The sequence below is a fragment of the Rattus rattus genome, chromosome 13 (genome assembly GCF_011064425.1).
Source record: "Rattus rattus isolate New Zealand chromosome 13, Rrattus_CSIRO_v1, whole genome shotgun sequence".
Taxonomy (NCBI): Eukaryota; Metazoa; Chordata; class Mammalia; order Rodentia; family Muridae; genus Rattus; species Rattus rattus.
Window position 1 is genome coordinate 15,059,708 of NC_046166.1, and position 19,124 is coordinate 15,078,831.

Sequence of the window (19,124 nt, forward strand, 5' to 3'; positions counted from 1 at the left end):
CCCTGAGAAAAAAGTGAGCCAGTCTGGGACCATATAGGCCCAGATGGGCTTCCAGGACAAGGAGTAAACTGGGGACTAGAAAACCCTGCCTGGGACCTTGGGCCTGGGTGGAAATGAGCCTTAGACAAGGGACCATTTACTGAGGACTGGGCAAGTACCAGGCCTGGAGTCATGTGAGCAGGAGAGCTGGCTCTGCCCCTCACCAGCTTCAGTACTCAAGAGATCAGGCCCGATACCCCACCTGGGAAGTACAGTAGAGTTGTCCTCAGGGACATGAGTGTAGAGGAGTTGGCCCTTACCAGAGCAGTGACATAGGTGAGGGAGTGTGTCCCCCACCCCTTGCCACCTACAGTAGACAAGAGAGTTGGCCACAAGGTCTTCAGAGCACAGGGAGCTGGCCCTCCCCCTCAGCTACTGTAACACTCGGGACAGAGGGTCCTGAACCTCACTGGGCAGTGTAGTGGAGCTGGCCCTGAATGTAAGGCTTGCGGGTGAGGAGTGGATAGGGTGTTAGCATGGAAGGGCTGGTCGTGTAACTTGTCTGCCATGTAGTGGTATGGGCAAGGTAGAGATGCCCTCCCTCCCCTCACCACTTGCCACCTATGACAGGTAGGAGAGCTGGCCCAGGGGGAGAGCTGACCCTGTTCCTCATATGCTGCAGCACTCAGGAGAGCAGGTCCTGACCTCACCTAGGCAACACACCAGAGTTGCCCTGGACGTGGCTGATAAGAGGGACATCTGGGAGTCAGACCAACTTGGATGTCTCTCAAGCCCACATTAAGGGCTTTGAATTGGCCCACCCCAACATTGACCATATGGATGAACTGCTGGAGTACAGGAAGGGGCCAGTCCTATAGATCCAAAACTGTGGGGTCTCCAGGACACAGGGCAGCAACAATATGTCTGTGATGAGTCCATGTGAGGGTTCTAGTATTGATAGAGTAGCAGAAGCCAGAGACCTCTAACGAAACCAACAAGTCATTGCAGTGAACGTTTGCAAGCAAAATATAAACAGAGGGTTATAACTGTGGAACACACTGAGATATACTACAACTTCCACAATATTTTTTTTCTCAGTTGAGAGTAAAGTAGTAAGGTGGGAGGGTGAGTACAAGGGGACATGGAGAGAATTGGGATGCATGATGTGAAATTCACAGAGAACCAGTAGAAAATGTTTTAAATTTGCTGATTTCGTTGTCAAAAAAAAAGAAAAGGAAGGAAGGAATGGAAGGAAGGAAGGAAGGAAGGAAGGAAGGAAGGAAGGAAAGTGAGAGAACTAAGTCAGTCCACTTCCTTTACATGGGCCAAAAGACAGTTTTTGTTTGATGTCCTATTACAGTGAGCAAATTATACAAATTATACTGTGAGCAAAATATACAGTGAGTAAATTACAAAACTTATTTAAATAAATTAAAATTTGACAGTTAAAAATATTAAGTGATAGTACAAAAAGTAGAACAAATAACTCCAGAGACCTAATGAGCTTCTATGACTAGAGTTGGCTAATCGGTGTTGGATACTGGTGCTGTCCCAGCATGTACACCAGAAGGTGTATTAGCTCCAAGAACCAAACAACTTAAGCATATATAGTTCTAAAAACATCAGAAAAAATTAAGGATTTTGATTCATTTTTATGCAGTCATTGTACTTTTAAAAAACTCTACCAGGAAATATTTCTAAATCCAAGGAAACATTTATCTTCAGGTATTCATTGCATTATAACTTCTTTGTGAAAATTAATACTTAAAACTATGTGCCCAGTAATTGCTAAAGTTTATATTGTCCCCATCTGTTGCAATATTTTGTAGTCGCTAAAGTTATTTATAAAGAGATAGTAATAACACATTATGTAAAATCAAATATGGGGAAAAATTAATTAGCAACAAGTGGACCAGTGAACACTGAAAAGGAGTTTGCTGAAGTGTTGTTATTGCTTGTGTTTGTAATTGTATGATTGCGGGTAATATTTCGGCTCTGTTTTTTTTTCTAAATTTCACAAAATACTGTTTTTAATAAGACAATTTCCTTTGCTTTTTTCAGGAAGACATGAAAGCATATTAACTTACGGAGAAAAAGAACAAGGAATTAATTCTGCTCTCTCCTTTTTGACCCTCAGAAGGTGTCTGTTAGAGAGACCGAGTTGGGGTTGGGGATTTAGCTCAGCGGTAGAGCGCTTGCCTGAGAAAGAAGGCCCTGGGTTCGGGTCCCCCCAGCTCTGAAAAAAAAAAAAAAAAAAGAAAAGAAAAAAAGATTAAAAAAAAAGAGAGAGAGAGAGACCAAGTTGTGTGGCATGCATTGTTGATGAATTGCTAGAGAATGAGGTAGACTGTCCTCATATCTAGCTTACTACATTTCCAGCATCTACACAATTGATAGATTTTATTGGTTTTTGTTTCCCCAAAACCCAAAATAGAGTGACACTGGCCACACTCACTCCACTCTTTCAAGGGGGTTTTGCGTTTCAGTACCTCCTCTATGTCCATGATACAAGACAAGAAAAAAATTCACATTGCATCCCATCCCTCTACCCTGCTTATACTGGAACTCGAATGCTTTGTCTCTCAAAGGCCCAAGGTTCCCACGATCGAAATCAACTGGCATAAAAGTGCACATCTATTGGGGCAGGATCCAGACCAAGTCAAGAAAACACAAAGGCTGGAGCAATTTGTCCTTTCAGATTTGAGTCCACTGTAGTCCCGCAGGATAACCTGAAGCTCCTTCCCTACAAAGCTGATATTCAGCACACGCTCTCCTCTCATCCTCAAGCTGAAGGCGTACTTTGTACAGCTCACATTTCTGCAAATTGGTGTCTATTTGTAGCTATTTGGTTTATTACAACTGGTCCAGGGACGATTTAGAGCAGACTCTGGCAGGCTCTTATGATAACAATCTGCCCCATGGTGCTCCTTATGGAAGACACCTGCTTTGCCAGGAAGATGCATTAGCTGTGGGTGACTGAGTAAGAACACAATTAAGTTGTCAAAGTTTCCGCTGGACCCTGCTGGGTCTGGGCACAGTAAATCTCAGGGATTCCTATTTCTTCTTCTATTGGCCACAGTGCCTGCCAAGTCAAGGGACCCTGGTTCCATGCTTTCTACATTTTGTGTCAGAGATCATCAGTAAATATACGGTTTACTCTGGAAGAAAACCAGAGCTTCAGTCCCCTGTTGATGTTGTCTGTCTGGCTATTAATTCCTCATCCCTTCCAGGTTTATTCTACCCAAAGAGGATATAGAAAGCCATCCAGAGCCAAACGAACACCAAGAAGTCACAGACCTGACAGAATGGACAGTATATGGGACCTGTCTTGGTGCAACTTGATAGTCTACCTAGGACAAAGCCTCTGTAGGATATTAGTGCTAAGATAATGAGCAGAAAGGTGTCAAGTATCTCTTTAGCATATATGTCTCTGGAAGTATAGAAGGCCACATATAAAATTTCCTGAATCAATAAATCATGTTTCTTTCTCCCCTTACTCAGACTTTCCTGCCAACATCTACTTTCCATTTATAATCATGAGAGCTTCCAATTAAAACGAGAAATGGTTAGTGATTCCTCTCCTTGATTTTGTCATCTTTTACCACTGTCCAAGGCTGAAGCCCATGGCTTCTCTAATCTTGTAGAACATAATGTGGATGGTGGAAAAGGCACAAGCTTTAGACTCACGCTTACATAGCTACAATTTTGGTTCTGGCCTTTTAAAATGCCACAAAACCATATCTCTGTACCAGGTATAGTGTTGCACTTTGAAATGTGGGCTAAATAAAATTATATCTGTAAAGTGTCTCATTATATCTAAATAGACAGCTGTTCCTCCATTATATATGCAGTCATTTACAAGGTCAACTGGGACTCTTCTCAAGGTTCATTTCTTTAAAAGTGACTTTCTGACTGTTCGCTTAAAAGTCTCTGGTACCTTAGTCACTCAAAAGCACCTCACCTTTTCTCATAAAGTAGACAAGAAGGTGTTGAGCTGGCTTTGTGGTGAGACAGGGCTTCTTAAAAGATTCACAAGCATACTGTGACTTCCTGCTCAACAGTTGGCTAAAAACAGGGACTAGCAGCTTTTTAGTATAGAATTGTCTTTGGTGTGTAACCATAATATCCCAGGCTTCTGGTAGGCATCTAAATAGGGAAGAAGTTTCGATGTGTCAGATCATACTGGATCCTCCCATTCGAAACTCCTCAGAAGGTACCTCAGGGCTTCCCTGCAGACATCTAGCATCACACAGAAAAACATAGATGTATCTATCTTTAAGGGGAGGGCTGGCAACAGATGATCCAATTGCATGTGTCCAGCTATAGAGACTGAAGGCATAACTCTTGGTTATGTGCCACAAAACACCTTCTGCCTATCTAGGAGCCAGATCTGGCAGCTATAATTAACGTGTGTTTAACATTCTCTGCTATAAAAGATGAAAAGGCTATCTGTAGTCTATGTAGACAATTGTTGTTCTTTGGAGAAACAAATAAAAATGACAATTCAAAGCCCCCTTAGTTATAAATGTCTACTTATCTGTATCTAGATTAAAAATAATTGCTGCCCCCCTCTTAAATATCAGAATTTTAAAAAGTCCACGTAATGAATAAGGTTATTGGCAAAACTCAAATAATATTATTAAAAAGAGCAATAGTGATAATAAACTGTATGATATCGATACAGAGAAAGGCAAGTAGATGAATGGAATAGAATTGAAGACTGAGAAACTAACCCACAAACCTATGGTCACTTGATCATTGACAAAGGAGCTAAACCCATCCAGTGGAAAAAAGATAGCATTTTCAACAAATGGTACTGGTTCAACTGGTGGCCAGCATGAACAAGAATGCAAATTGATTCATTCTTATCTCAAAGCTCAAGTCCAAGTGGATCAAGGACCTCTACATAAAACCAGATACACTCAAACTACTAGAAGAAAAAGTTGGGAAGAGACTCGAACACATGGGCACAGGGGAAATTTTCCTGAACAAAACACCAATGGTTTTTGCTTTAAGATCAAGAATTGGCAAATGGGACCTCACAAAACTGCAAAACTTTTGTAAAGCAAAAGACACTGTCATTAGGACAAAACGGCAACCAACAGATTAGGAAAAGAACTTTACCAATCCTGCATCTGATAGAGGACTAATATCCAGTATGTACAAAGAACACAAGAAGTTAGACTCCAGAGAATCAACTAACCCTATTTAAAAATGGGTACAGAGCTAAACAAAGAATTCTCAGCTGAGGAATATCAAATGTCTGAGAACTACCTAAAGAAATGTTCAACATCCTTAGTCATCAGGAAAATGCAAATCAAAACAACCCTGAGATTCCACCTCACACCAGTCAGAATGGCTAAGATCAAAAACTCAGGTGACAGCAGACAACAGTGTGGATAAAGAGAAACACTCCTCCATTGTTGGTGGAATTGCAAGTTGTTTCAAGCACTCTGGAAATGAGTCTGGAAGTTCCTCAGAAAATTGGACATAATACTAGCTGAGGACCCATCTATAACACTCCTGGGCATATACCCAAAAGATGTTACAACATATAACAAGGATACATGCTCCACTATGTTCATAGTAGCCTTATTTATAATAGCCAGAAGCTGGAAAGAACCCAGATGTCCTTCAACAGTGGAATGGATACAGAAAATGTGGTACATTTACACAATGGAGTACTACTCAGCTATTAAAAACAATGACTTCATGAAATTCATAGGCAAGTGGATAGAACTAGAAAATATCATCCTGAGTGAGGTAAACCAATCACACACACGCAATTAAAAAAAACACACACATGGTATACACTCCCTGATAAGTGGATACTAACCCAAAAGCTCGGATTATCCAAGATATTATCCACAAACCATGTGAAGCTCAAGAAGGACAACCAAAGTGCAGATGTTTCAGTCCTTCTTAAAAAGGAACAAAGATATTCATAGGAAGAGATATGGAGACAAAGTTTGGAGCAGAGACTGAAGGAATGGCCATTCAAAGCCTGCCGCACCTGAGGATCCAGTCCATATACATACAGCCACCAAACCCAGACAATATTGCTGATGCCAAGAAGTGCATGCTGACAGGAGACATGTATAGTTGTCTCCAGAGAGGCTCTGTCAGAGCATAACAAATACAGAGGCAAATGCTAGCAGTCAACTATTGAACTGAGAAAGGGGTCTCCATTAGATGAGTTAGAGAAAGGGTTGAAGGGTTGAAAGGGTTTGCAACTCCATAAGAACTAGAATACCAACCAACCAGTGCTCCCAGGGACTAAATCACCATCCAAAGAGTACACATGGACAGACTCATGACTCCAACTCTATATGTAGCAGAGGATGGCTTTGTTTGACACCAAGTGGAGGAGAAGCTCTTGGTTCTGCCAAGGCTGGGTTTCCCAGTTAGGGGAACATCAGGGTGGGGAGGTGGGAAGGGGTGGGTGGATGAGTCCGGGAACACCTTCATAGAAGGAGGAAGAGGGATGGGATGGGGGCTTATGGACCGGAAATGAGGAAAGGGGATAGCAGTTGAAATGTAAATAAAAAATCCAATAAAAAGATATATATAACTCAGGGAAGAAATTTTGGAACCTTAGAAAGATTGTTGATTTTGGGGGTATGCAAGTTATGTTTTATACCACTCTAAAAGGAACCATTCATCATGCAGGAAACAGGTATCATTTGAGAGACGACTCTCCCGCATGGGACAGTATAATTCTGATGGAAAAGGATGCTTTCTTACTTGCACTGTGTCCTGCAGCTCTTTATTTGCAAGGGCAGCATACATGCATGAACACATGCCCTATTTCCATACGGCCTAAGCTAAGTAAAAGAACAAATTTCCCCATGTACGGAACATATCATTTACAAAAGTGTTCATCACAGCATTATTCAAGCATTACAAATAACCTGAATGTCCAATAGGAAGGAAATGATTCCATCAATGGCAGTGTTCACAATGGATATTTAGGAACTGCTTATAATAACACGAGGTAAAGCTCCAGCTATATCATCATTATAATTTTATACTTAGGGATACAAAATTGTGTATACAGCATGATTACTGCTCTGCAAAGCAAACAAAAATATTTAAAAGCCATTCATAATGAAATTGTAGGACGGTAGTACTCTGAAACATGAATTAGCAGCAGTTGTTTGGGATATAAGATTACCAGTGCTATTTCTGCCGCCTAACTTCATGTTTTCCAAATATTTTCATTTTATATTGAAACATCTATCAGTAATTGTTAAAACACAGAATAGTTAGGCATCAGAGGTAGAATTAAAATCTTCTCAAAATTCAAAGGTAAGGAATAAAGAAAGCTATGTCCTACCTAATGGAGAGGCTTTAGTGCCTTGCCATAGGATTTCTTCCCACCAGCAGCCTCAAGATGCTTGTGGATGGCAAGAGCCATGGGAAAGCTCTGAAAAAGCAGGAAGAATCCTTCAGCCTAGAATTACTCATTCTGAATGTGTAGCATTTTCTCAAAGGATGTACAAGGTTTCCATTATGGGAGGAAAAAATCTTAAACAAATAAAAAATAGAAAATAGACTAGTGACCCATGACCCCTAATATTGCAAAAGACAAATGAGTCAAAGTGAACTAGAATAATTAGGTATGTTGCTTGCTCTTCTGTCTACAATTATTTCCATTTCTTTTATTATAGGAACTCATTTGTCCCTCAAACTTTCTCCCTCTGACCGTACATGTCTTAGTGAGACCAAGCACATTCGCTGATCAAAGCATGAGTCTGCATGCCATCAGGCCTGGATGATCTATATCAGGGGTCAGCATAAGCCTGGTAACTCAGCCAAGCATTTTCCAGATCAAGCTTTAGGGATCCCAGGGGGTTTTCAAAGAGAATTTCTGCTGCCTGTGCATTGGGTTAGTCAGTTATAAGTCGAACTTCTGTAACCATCTTGCCTAAATGTAGAAAACACCTGCCTGAGAAAAACCCAGAGGCAAGCCATCTAAGGGAGGTTTAAAAGAATCCACAGGCAACGCAAAACACAGGAGAAAACTTGGTTTCCTCACAGTGTTTGTACTTTGATCATTTCCCTAATGGTATTTTGGTATTTTGAGTCAGTTCCTTCCTGAGTCAATTTTCCTCTTCAACTTCTCACTTTCCAAAACTACTAAATCCCATATTCACTTGTATTTAATATAAATTGGCTTAGGTGGAGTCCATTTCACTAACAAAGTATCCTTGTCTATATGGAAACTTAAAAAAAAAAGAAGAAGAAAGAAAGAAAATTCAGAGAACCTGCATGATACAGATCATGTATGTATGTGTTTGTGTGTGCATGTGCGTGTGTGTGATTCTTAGTGGTTATAAGTGATAAAGTGAAGCCCAATTAACAGAGCTTTAACTCTCACAGGAGTTTAGACAACTACACTTCAAGGGTATTACAGGTTTATGAAGAAGGGGACTGCCATTTTGAAGTTCTGTGTTGTCTGTGATAAGTTGGTGGAAGACAGCTGAGATATGGATGCCGGAGTGGCAGCAGGAGTAACTCTGCACAAGGTTAGGAACCCAACAGCGGGCTACTTCAGATTGGAGGCCAAATGAGAAAAAGGCATAGTCAAGTGAGAGGAAATGAGTTTCGGTTCCCACTTTGCGTCCACTTGAAAGAATTAGAAGAATTCCCTAGGTCTGCCTCTGTGGAGTCACAGAAGGTATATTCTAGACTAAGAATAGTTGCATTTGAACAAGCATAAAACTAATAATAACACAGGAGGGAACTCTTGCTTCCAGCTTCTAGACACTCCCCTCCTGCAATGGTCCTGAACTGGCAATCTGCACTCCTGCCCCAGCCTAAGAAACCACGCAAGTTTCTACTCCAAAGCTGGCCGGCCTCTCCTGGCTTGCCAAAAAAAGGGGGGGGAAAAACACATCAAGAAGCATTTAAACATACTGACTAAGTACAACATAAATAGACTCAAGGAACAAGCCAATGAGGAAAATTTGAAAGTAGAACAGAATTTATCATCAAAATCCTATATTTGGCGGTAGCAGCATTTGTCAACCATTCACAAGGGTCTGCACTTGTGCAGGAGGAGGATAAAGAAGCTTTGCAGTATTTGACCATAGAAGTGACAGAATTTGAAGACACAAAATTGGGTTACTGGGATGATTTTTATTTTGATGAAAATTGATGAAACTTGAACAATAAAATCCTCTCCAAAGAATTTGATCTGAATGAGAGCAGCAACCCATCTTCAAAGTCCACTGAAATCAAATGGAAATCTGGAAAGGATTTAACAAAATGCTCAAATCTAATACAAAATAAGACCAGCAGTAATAGGTACTGTGAGGAACGGGAGCTGCCTTCCCTGGTTTGCTAAGCATTCTGATGCAGATGCAGTTGAGTTAGGAGAGGTCATCAAGACAATATTTGACCACTACAATCAAAATATGTGTCCACGAAGTATGATTTAGTTCCTGATATAGATGATGATGAAGAAGAGGCAGAAGATAATGGTGATGATGATGTAGAAAAAGAAGAGGAAAGATTGGAAGATACTGATGAAGAAGGGGATGAGAATGAAGTTAAAAAAGATAAAGGTGAGGATGAAGGGGAAGAAGAATGACCAGCACACGACACTAACGGATTCCAACCTTCTTTTATTATTTTCTTTTTAGTTTTTCTTCAGTCCATGAGAGCAAGTTTCTGTCATTTTTCCTTCTTCTGTCTTGTATTCAGTCACCCTGCTTTTGAGGTCCCTTCTCAACACCATAGTTTTTGGCTCATTTGGGGAAAAATATCTCGAGCAAAATCCAATAGGAAAAAATTCAATGTGTTCAAAGGGTAAATGTTTGACAAGATAGACAAGTCTAGTTTTATTTAAGCCTTGCCCTAATGTACACACATATTAGGGCATTATGTAATTTCCAGTACTATGTGCAATTTTATGTTTTTTATGTATCAGTTAGAAGAATTTAAACTTCTTGAAAGCCTACTAAATCAGAACAGAGTTGATCGACCAAAACAACAACAGAAAGTTTTATAATGTAAAGTATTGAGGTTTAAAGAGAAAATTAAACAAAATTTATATTTGGCTTTTAAAAAAGATGATTATTCACAGATGAAATGGAAATCTGTTGTTGGTCCTCCAAGATGAGACAGGAACACAGCTTACTGCATGCTTCAGACAGATTTGGAGTGTGGAATGAAAATTAACAGAGACCCTGAGTCCTCGGATTTACTTCTCATATAGATGGTGGCAACCTAGAAGACATGTATGCAGTGCCAGTATTTCAAGATACTCCACACTTTGGTTGTACCTGTGATCAACATGGCTATCTTGCTTCAACCACTCCCATTGCCCACTTTAACTCTAGCCAAGCCCCTTCCTAAAGAAACTGCCACAAAGAAAAGTAGCACAGCACCAGTGTCCATCTTCCTGGTGTTGTCTCACATTACCCTCCCCAGCATCTTACCTAAGTTCTGCTCTTTGCTTTTTATAGTCCAGCTCTTCTCAACTTTGAGCTTCCGGTGTTCATGAAGTAATGACTATCTCTGAACAGCATGATCCAGAACCCACTGTGACTGCTATGCCATGCTGCTTGCTGAAGGTGTAAATGCTACACATTCCCATAAATCCCTGCCAAAGTGGAGTGGAGGGTCCCAAATATTGGGTGCAGGCTTCACAAGAACAGCTTGAGCCACCTTTATGAAAAAACAACTAAAGAATCTTGCTCATGACAAGGTGTCACGTACCAGGGATGGGGCATACAGGGTAAAGACACACTCATTTCTGAACCAAGGGGAGAGGCAGGCCAGAACCCAGTGTACTTTCTACTTCAAAACTATGTGGAAACAATAAGTTACTGATCACTGCAGTCCGGAGAGAAGGGAAATTTGATATGTAAAATTTGGATATCAGGCATCAATTGTTAATCACAGTCAAGCACAGTGACCCGAGGATGAGGAGAACACTTTATTTTCATCTTACTATTATGTGATACCCCATTCTCTGGACAGATCAGAGTGTTTGACAGACTTGAACTCAGTATGCAATCAGTGATAATGGCTCCTTTGATTGGGCCTCCTTGTTCTTCCTTCTGCAATTCACCAACTAACACCCTGTTGCCACTGTAATATATTGTGAGAATAAGTAGACATGTGCCTTTTATGAAGCATTGGCCATTGCCTGCCATCCACACTGTGGTTGTACCTACGTTAAGGGTCATTTGCTCCTCCATCATTTGAGAATAAGAACAGCATTTAAAACATGTCTTTCCATGATACAAAGAGAGAAAGGTGTGTAACTTAAGGCAAGCAGAAATATTTGTTAACTACATTTTCTACATGAGACATCTGCCAGATGTTTCATATTAATTACTGTATATAATCCTCCCAACAATGCCAGTGAAAGACGATTAAGTATTTCCATTTGGTAATGAGAAAATATGCCTTAAAGATCTACTAGTGTTTATTCAAGACCACAGAGATAATAACAGCAATGCTCAGGACCACAGTCAGAGGCCCTTAACTACTAAGAGATCTTTCATTCCTAAATGTGCATAGATGCACACATGTTCACTTACTAGCCTCCCTTCCACATGTAAACAGAAAATACACAAGTGGAAATCTATATGACTTTATGCATACACACCTGTCCGAATGTACACACACTCTTCAGGCTGACTTGGGCTCTTTACCTCATGACTGTCACATACGACTTGATGGTTCTACTTGGTTGACAGAATACCAGAAAAGTAAGTTAAAATTGGGCAATGCAGCTGCTCCATATGTCCACACCAGGCTGCTGGCTGACTGAGCCAGCAATTAGCATGGGGCTCCAAGGAGTCCTTGACCATCTGTACTAGATCAATAGTCACTTTGAGATTTTTTTTCAGTGCTTTGGGTTTTTACTTTACCAATGGTCTGTAACCCAATTCACTCCCTCACTGGAGACGCACTTGACCTTCTGAGTAGGGATACTGAGTTAAAGTAAGGATTCTGAGGCTGACTGAACAACACATCTTCAGTAACTTAGCAGTATAGCATTGGCAGAACTTAGGACTTGCTTGTCGACTGACTTAATGACCAACATTGAAGATAAGAAGCTCCAAATAGCTTTAGTGGATGGTTTTTTTAGACTCCAAACTATCTATTGCTCGTAAAAAGATATTGCAACCAAATTATCCTTACTTTTTTTTTCTCGAAAGATAAGAAGAAGCCGGTGTTCAGAAGCCTGGTTGCTCTCTTACTTTCCAGGTAAGATTAGAATCTTAAGCTATATCTCTCTGGTCAATTCCATCTGCACAGATTTTATGCCCCAGTATTAGATAACACTATGGAGTTGGGGGTTCTGTTCTGCAGCTGTGGACTACTCCTCTTACTCTCATCCTGATTCCTAACCCCACTCTCCCGTCATCTCTGGATCCCTCCACTGGGCAAGCCATCTAATATCCTTCAGGTTTTGTGACTTTACCTTCTTGTCCACATCTCACAATTTAGATTCATTTTCTCTGATTTGTGCTAAGAACCTCCCGATCTGACCCAACCCCTCAGAATCTCACTTAAAATGATTCCTCCACTGTTCTCAAAGTCCCATTGCTTGAAACAATTCACAGGCTAAAATGAGTCTACTCTGTACCCTACCCTCCTGTCACACACACACACACACACACACACACACACACACACACACACACATAAATGTCGAGGACAATTGGGGAGGGGTGATAGTCTATTGTCTGGATTTTAAAAGGAATGTACAGCCTCCCATTCCACAGAAGCTGTATTCTGTTGTGCCGCCTCCAATTTAAATGTCAGTATAATTTGCCCTTATAAAAATACAGCTCTCTCCTCTTTCTCCACTAGGGACTACATCTGTAACCAAGGTAACAAAATCCAGGTGCAGCAGCCTCACCACCATCACTGTTTCTAAGAGGATAGAGAGAAAACAGAAAAGGTAAAGGCTAGGAGAGGCAGTGAGACACCATGTGAGCCCCTGTCTATCAGGGATGCATGTCCATCCTGCTGAGGAAACATTCATATCTGTTTTATAAAGAAAAATGACTGTCTACTGGAATGTTCTTCTACCTAATATTAAAGGCTTTGCACTATCTAGGGAGTTTAGCTATAAAGAAATGGTCATTTTCAGAAACAAATCCTGTAAAGCCATTGGCTGGCCTGCTTAAATCCAAATGTCCCTGTGTAGTTGAGCTGGCTTTTCTAACTGAGGTAAATCTCCCTGCCCCAACACTCAAAAGAACCATTTTCATCACCAGACACAGTGCTAGTGTTTCACATATTTCATGCATAAAAAACACACCTGCCTGCTCTGGTGTGCATGTGCCAGTTGTATACATATAGTTACACTCCTGTGTGTGTATTCGTGTACATACACAAATGTTTAACAACTTCCTTAATGACAGTACTTGTCAGAACTAGTCAGTCTCAAGGTCTGTGCCTCCAAAGCCTTCTTTGTATTATGCTATGTGACCTTTGAAATAAATAAATAAATAAATCAAACAAAATAAAACAAAACATTTTAGTGCCACACCCTGGAAAAGACAGATAAACTGGGAAGACTGAATAGAAAGTGACCTCTGTTGAGACTCTGAGACTCCTTTCAGAGTTGAAGACTCAGCCAAATCCTCTGCTTCAATCAACAGTGAGTTTATGATGACCCCAGCCAGATGTCTAGAGACAAGTTTACCCTAAGTGTCTTCTTCCTGTCAGAGCACAAGGTACTAACTGACAGCTGGAAGTACTGTATGACATTAAGGAGGGGGGTGACATCATCTTGGGGGAAAAGCATGAACAAAGCAACTAGAAAGAACATCTCTACTACAAAAGTAGAGGGTCAGAAAGAATGAAGAGCCAGAAGTTTTAAAGGCGTGCCCAAGAACAGCGTTCTCCAGGCACGACAGGGACACTGTACCTAGAAGTCACAGAAGCTATAGCTATATGCATAAGAGATGCACAAGACCAATCAGTCAATATCCCAGCATGAATGGGGGAGGATCCCAGCCGCCTCCACCTACCCCCAGAGTTTTGGAGCTATTGGCAATTAGTATCTACTGGAGGAGGACAGCCCGTTTTCTTCAGGGATGCAATCCCTGATAGTTTGCCTTTGTAGATGAACCTACAACCATGATCAGTCTATCAGTACTAAATGGACTCAGGGAGTTTAAAATACAAAGAAAGAGAGGAGAGGGAGGAGAGAGGAGAGGAGAGGAGAGGAGAGGAGAGGAGAGGAGAAAAGGTAAAAGAAAAAGAAAAGAAAAGGAAAAAAGAATGGAGTTAAAAGGGGAAAGTGGTGGTGGATTATGGGAAGAGCTGGAGAGGAAAAGCAGGGGCTAGATTTGATCAAAAGGCATTGTATTATATCTCAAATTCTCAAACAATAAAAAAAATGTTTTAAAAAAGGATTATTCCAGACTCAGCGTGCACGTTGAGGGAACTCTTTGCTTTGCCATGGTCGGATTTCCTAATCTCCAGGTCGGCATCTCCCCTCTTTATCTCTAATATGGTGATCTCCATTCTTTCTTTGTCCCTTCAGAGTTTTAGACTTTCAACTTTCCGTGAGTTACATTGACTACTCTGACCTCAAGCAGTTCAGTACCCAACTCTATTATTGACCTATAATTGAAATTCTGCTCAGCTTAAATGGAAATCTGGTCACACCTACACTTGTACTGTACTTCTTAGATTAACTCAGTCATGCCCAGGGCTCAGCCTCTGGCATCTGCTGTGCCTGCTCTGCTCAGATTCGTCATGACACTTCAATAAGAGGATGTTAAACAGGACTTTTGACTCGGCACTTGGCTGAGTCTCTTAAGTCGAGAGTAATGATGTAGGGAGAGATTTCCCCAATAACTAAAGCCAAGAAAGGATTCAGTAATGATGCTCCCTTAGGGCTGTGAATTCTGCAGTCTTTCAACACAGATTTTCCCTATACAGTTAAGAAAATCATACATATGACCAACACCAGTGATATCAAGACCCTCATGTTCCTCCAATGAATAGAATAACAAGACTGAAACTGGGGACTCAAACAATACTACACATCAAGTAGGCCTAATGGACATGAATAGAGTCCACACTGTCCTCAAGCACACATAAAGTAATGTGAAGGACATATTATGTGTTGAGTAATAAAACATCTCAATAAATTTGAAACAATTGAAACCATAAAATTATTATTTGACCACAATGGAATAAAGGTGGAAATAAATGCAAAAAAAGTGAATGATTCAGAAGCAGAAATTATTTAAAGTGTGCTCGAATAGCACATGAGTAAAGAAGAGATCAAAGAATAAACGAGAAAATAACTTTAACATGAACGGAAATGAAAACCAAAAATGTCAAAATAGGGATTTCATGAAACATGGGAATTCATAGGAAATTTCATAATTGTAATGTCAAGCACATTTTAAAAGGAAATATAGAAGTAAATAAACTATCACCTTAAGAAATCAGAAGACACCCAAAACCAGAAACATATGAAACCCAAGACAAAAACAGAGAGGAAATGCAGATAAACTAGAAGAGAAAGACATTAGAGAAAGCCAGTGGTGGCAGTTTATTCCCTGAAAATATTGCAAATTGGGGGAAATATAGCCGAATGAAACAGAAAAAAGAAGACCAAAGTTACTTTAAAAATTAGAAAATGAAGGTGAGAAAATTTTTACTGACTTTGATGAACTGAAAGAGGGACTAAAACTATATGCCAATAAATCAAGTAGCTAGAAAAAGTAGATTTCCATGATGATCAAATACAGAAGCTAATTCATAAACGAGTGGAAAAGTTTTAATGCTTTTATAATTAATGAATAACATCACACAACTAAACACATAAGACTATTAATAATCTATTGAACTTGGAATGAAAAAATAACCCATGAAGGAAAGTTTAGGAGCATGGAGCTTCCTTCCAGTGTGAGTCTTCTCAAACAGTGAGTGATCTAAACCAGTCCTTCACAAGCATCCAAAGACAGGTGGTACAACAACCTTTCCATCTTGTTATAGGAGATGAAAACTACCTTGGCACTAAAAGCCAATCCATCATCCTCAAAGAAAATTACAGATACACATCCTTTAAGGATAAGATGCAAAATGACTTCAATAAAATCTCACAACTAAACATGTGAGTCTGTTAAAAAGAGTGCACATTATGGCCAATTGGAATTTATCTCTGGCACTGAAGGTTGATAAAAATAACAAGTTATGATAAATGATATTAATATAATATCACTTATATTAATAATGCAATATATAATATAATTATCATATTAATAATATAATACCGCACATGTCATCTGCACAGACAGACAAAGAGAATTTGAAAAGACATAATACATTTTGGGCTCAACGAACAAACAAACTTAGGAATAGAAAAACCCTGGGGGTGGAGGTCATATATAAAAAGTCAAAGGTTTGCTTCTTTTCTGTTTGTGTATTTGTTACTTACGAGGGTTAAAACAGGGTCTTACTATGTAGCATTGGCTTGCCTGGAGCTGGCTATGTAAACCAGGCTGGCCTTAACCTTGTAGAGATCCACCTGGCTCTGCTTCCCAAGTGCTGAGGCCAAAGGAGAGGTCCACAGTTAATATCATGCATAGATGTAAAATCCTTGCTTCTAAGATAAGCACTAAGACAGCAATGCTTGTGTTTACACTCGCTGTTCTTTTAGCATGGTGGTACAGGTTCAAGACAGGAAAACCGAGCAGGGAACACAAAGAAAGCAAGAGCAACCACTCTGAAAGGAAAAATGAAATTACTCCTGTTGCCACACAGTATAAGATTATTTATACAAAATCCTACCAATCTGGAAAGAAACTATTGGAGATAATACATCTGTTAAGTGAGGTTGCAGAATAAAATAAGCAAAAGTTAAGTATATTTCCACACACTCAGTATGGACAAACCAAAAGGAAGTTAAGAAAAAAGTTATATTTACAAGAGGAATATCAAAACCAGCCAAAGGTTACACCTCTACATCAGTGACTCAGACCTGTGTCAATAATAAATATTCACATCTATAGCCAATTGATTTTTATTATGTCTGCCAAGATAATTCAAAGAAAATATAACTCAACAGTCTCGGTGAAAAATAAATACCGAACAAAATATATGCAAAATAGTGTCCTGAAGCATATATTAATTCAATAAATATAAGACATACAACTATGAAATACAGAGGAAACATAAGGGTATATGTCTGTTATTTTAGGTTAGGCTACTTTTGGGCAGAGTTGTTTGTTTTAGCTATGACAGAAAAGCAAAAGTGGTTTAAGAAAAATAAATTAAACTCTATAAAAATCAATACATTTTATATAACAAAGAACACTCAAGAAAGTGAGGGACTGAAGAGCTTCATCACAAATTAATAGTGTATAGTGCTCTTTCAGTGTATCTTGCTCATTAGTTATCAACAGGACCTACTCACAACCACCAATGACTCCAGCTCCAGGAGGATCCAACTCCCCTGTTCTCCCTAGACACCTTCACAGATGTACACATACATACATATAAGCATGCACACATACACATAATTAAAAATAAAATAAACTATAAAAAAACAATAAAGTGAGAAGACAACACACAGTGAAAGAATCAGAAAATATATCTGATAAGGCCTTAGGATCCATAATACATAAAGAACACAACTCACAAGTCACAATAAAAAGGCAAATAACTAAATTTCAAGATGAGAAAAAAATTTAAAATATTTCTTCAACAATTTGCATAAGTGGCCAATATAAAAAGGTACTCAACACCATACGTAATCTAAGAAAAAAACAAATCATTTTGAAATTTTATATATGCATATAATATATCCAGATTATTTCCATCCCTTACTCTCCCCCAACTCTCCCCAGAACCCTCTTGCCTATCACTGAACCTACCTATAGCCACACTTGAAGAAAAGTGACTCTCCCTACCTATGCAGCCATTAGCTGCCAATAGATCCTCTTCTAGGGTCAGGGGTGGGACGTCAGTAGCCCCTCCTCCCCTTTAGGTCGATATTTTTAACTGGCTTGATGTTGTGTTGTCTTGTGTAAGTCACAACTGCTATGAGTTCATGTATACAACAGCCATGTCAGGTCCAAGGTCACCATCTCACAATGCTTCTTTGGCTCTTTGTGTCCCTCCTCAGTGGCGTTTCCTGAGCTTTGGGCTGGGGGTTGTGGAGGTTCATCTACATGTCCCGTTTATGGAAGAGTACTCAAAGCCTCTTATCCTCAGCACCTCAAACATTAATGTACCCCTGCATTAACTGCTCTCTTCCAAACTTGCCTACTTTCTTTCCCTTTGAGTAATATAAATACCAAGCAATATCATTTTCCTGAATTTATTTTTTTAATTGTCCTTTTGGGTTGGTAAGATTGCTCAAATGGTCAGAAGCACTTTCCATCAAGGCTGATGACTTGAGTTTAGTCTCTATACTCACTTGGAGTACTACCTATTGTAATATGAAGCATATTCAAATCTATGACCATAAACATAAATATTTACATGTCACTTTGACACCATGACCATTATAACAAGCAACAGGGTCAAAGTTGTTTCCTTCTAAATCTAAACCCAGGCAGTAGAGTATGGCTGAACTAAAACTATGCTAATGAATTTTTGCTTAAACTCATGGTCAACAACCCTTAAGAACTATTGGGAACAATGGACTCCTGCGACATATTGACCTTGCCCCTTTTCTTCTCCAGCTCCTCATTCAATTTTTCCTTGTTCTTCAAATCGCCTGCACTTTGCTCGCTCTGGAAGCTGTGATGTTTGCAGCAAGCAGTCCTGGATTCAATCTGCATCCTTTCCCACGCCTTTATACTGGGTATTGCGAAATCATTTTCACATCTATATCTCCAGGATACCTCTTGGAACACTAGCTCTCAGATTTAAGAATTCTAAAACCAATATCCTGATTCCAACCAGCCCCAAGTAACTATCTCTCCAGCCTCTCCCAATTTCAGGAAGTGCCAGTTCCATCAGTCCAACTGTGTGTGGGGCTCTTCAGAGCTCTCTTTATTTTTCTTCTCCAATATAATCTTCAATAAAACTACACTGGGATTACAAAGAAGAAAAAGAAAAAGAAAAACAAGCAAGCAAACAAAAATGGACTATAACTAATCTCCATTTGTTTTGCTGCTACAAGAGAACCCCTGTGACAT

General features: G+C 39.7%; 1 pseudogene; it reads left to right on the forward strand.

The window, feature by feature from the left end:
* The first annotated feature begins 4,146 nt into the window (after positions 1-4,146).
* Positions 4,147-9,574, forward strand: LOC116914964 (annotated as a pseudogene).
* Positions 9,575-19,124: the final 9,550 nt, after the last annotated feature.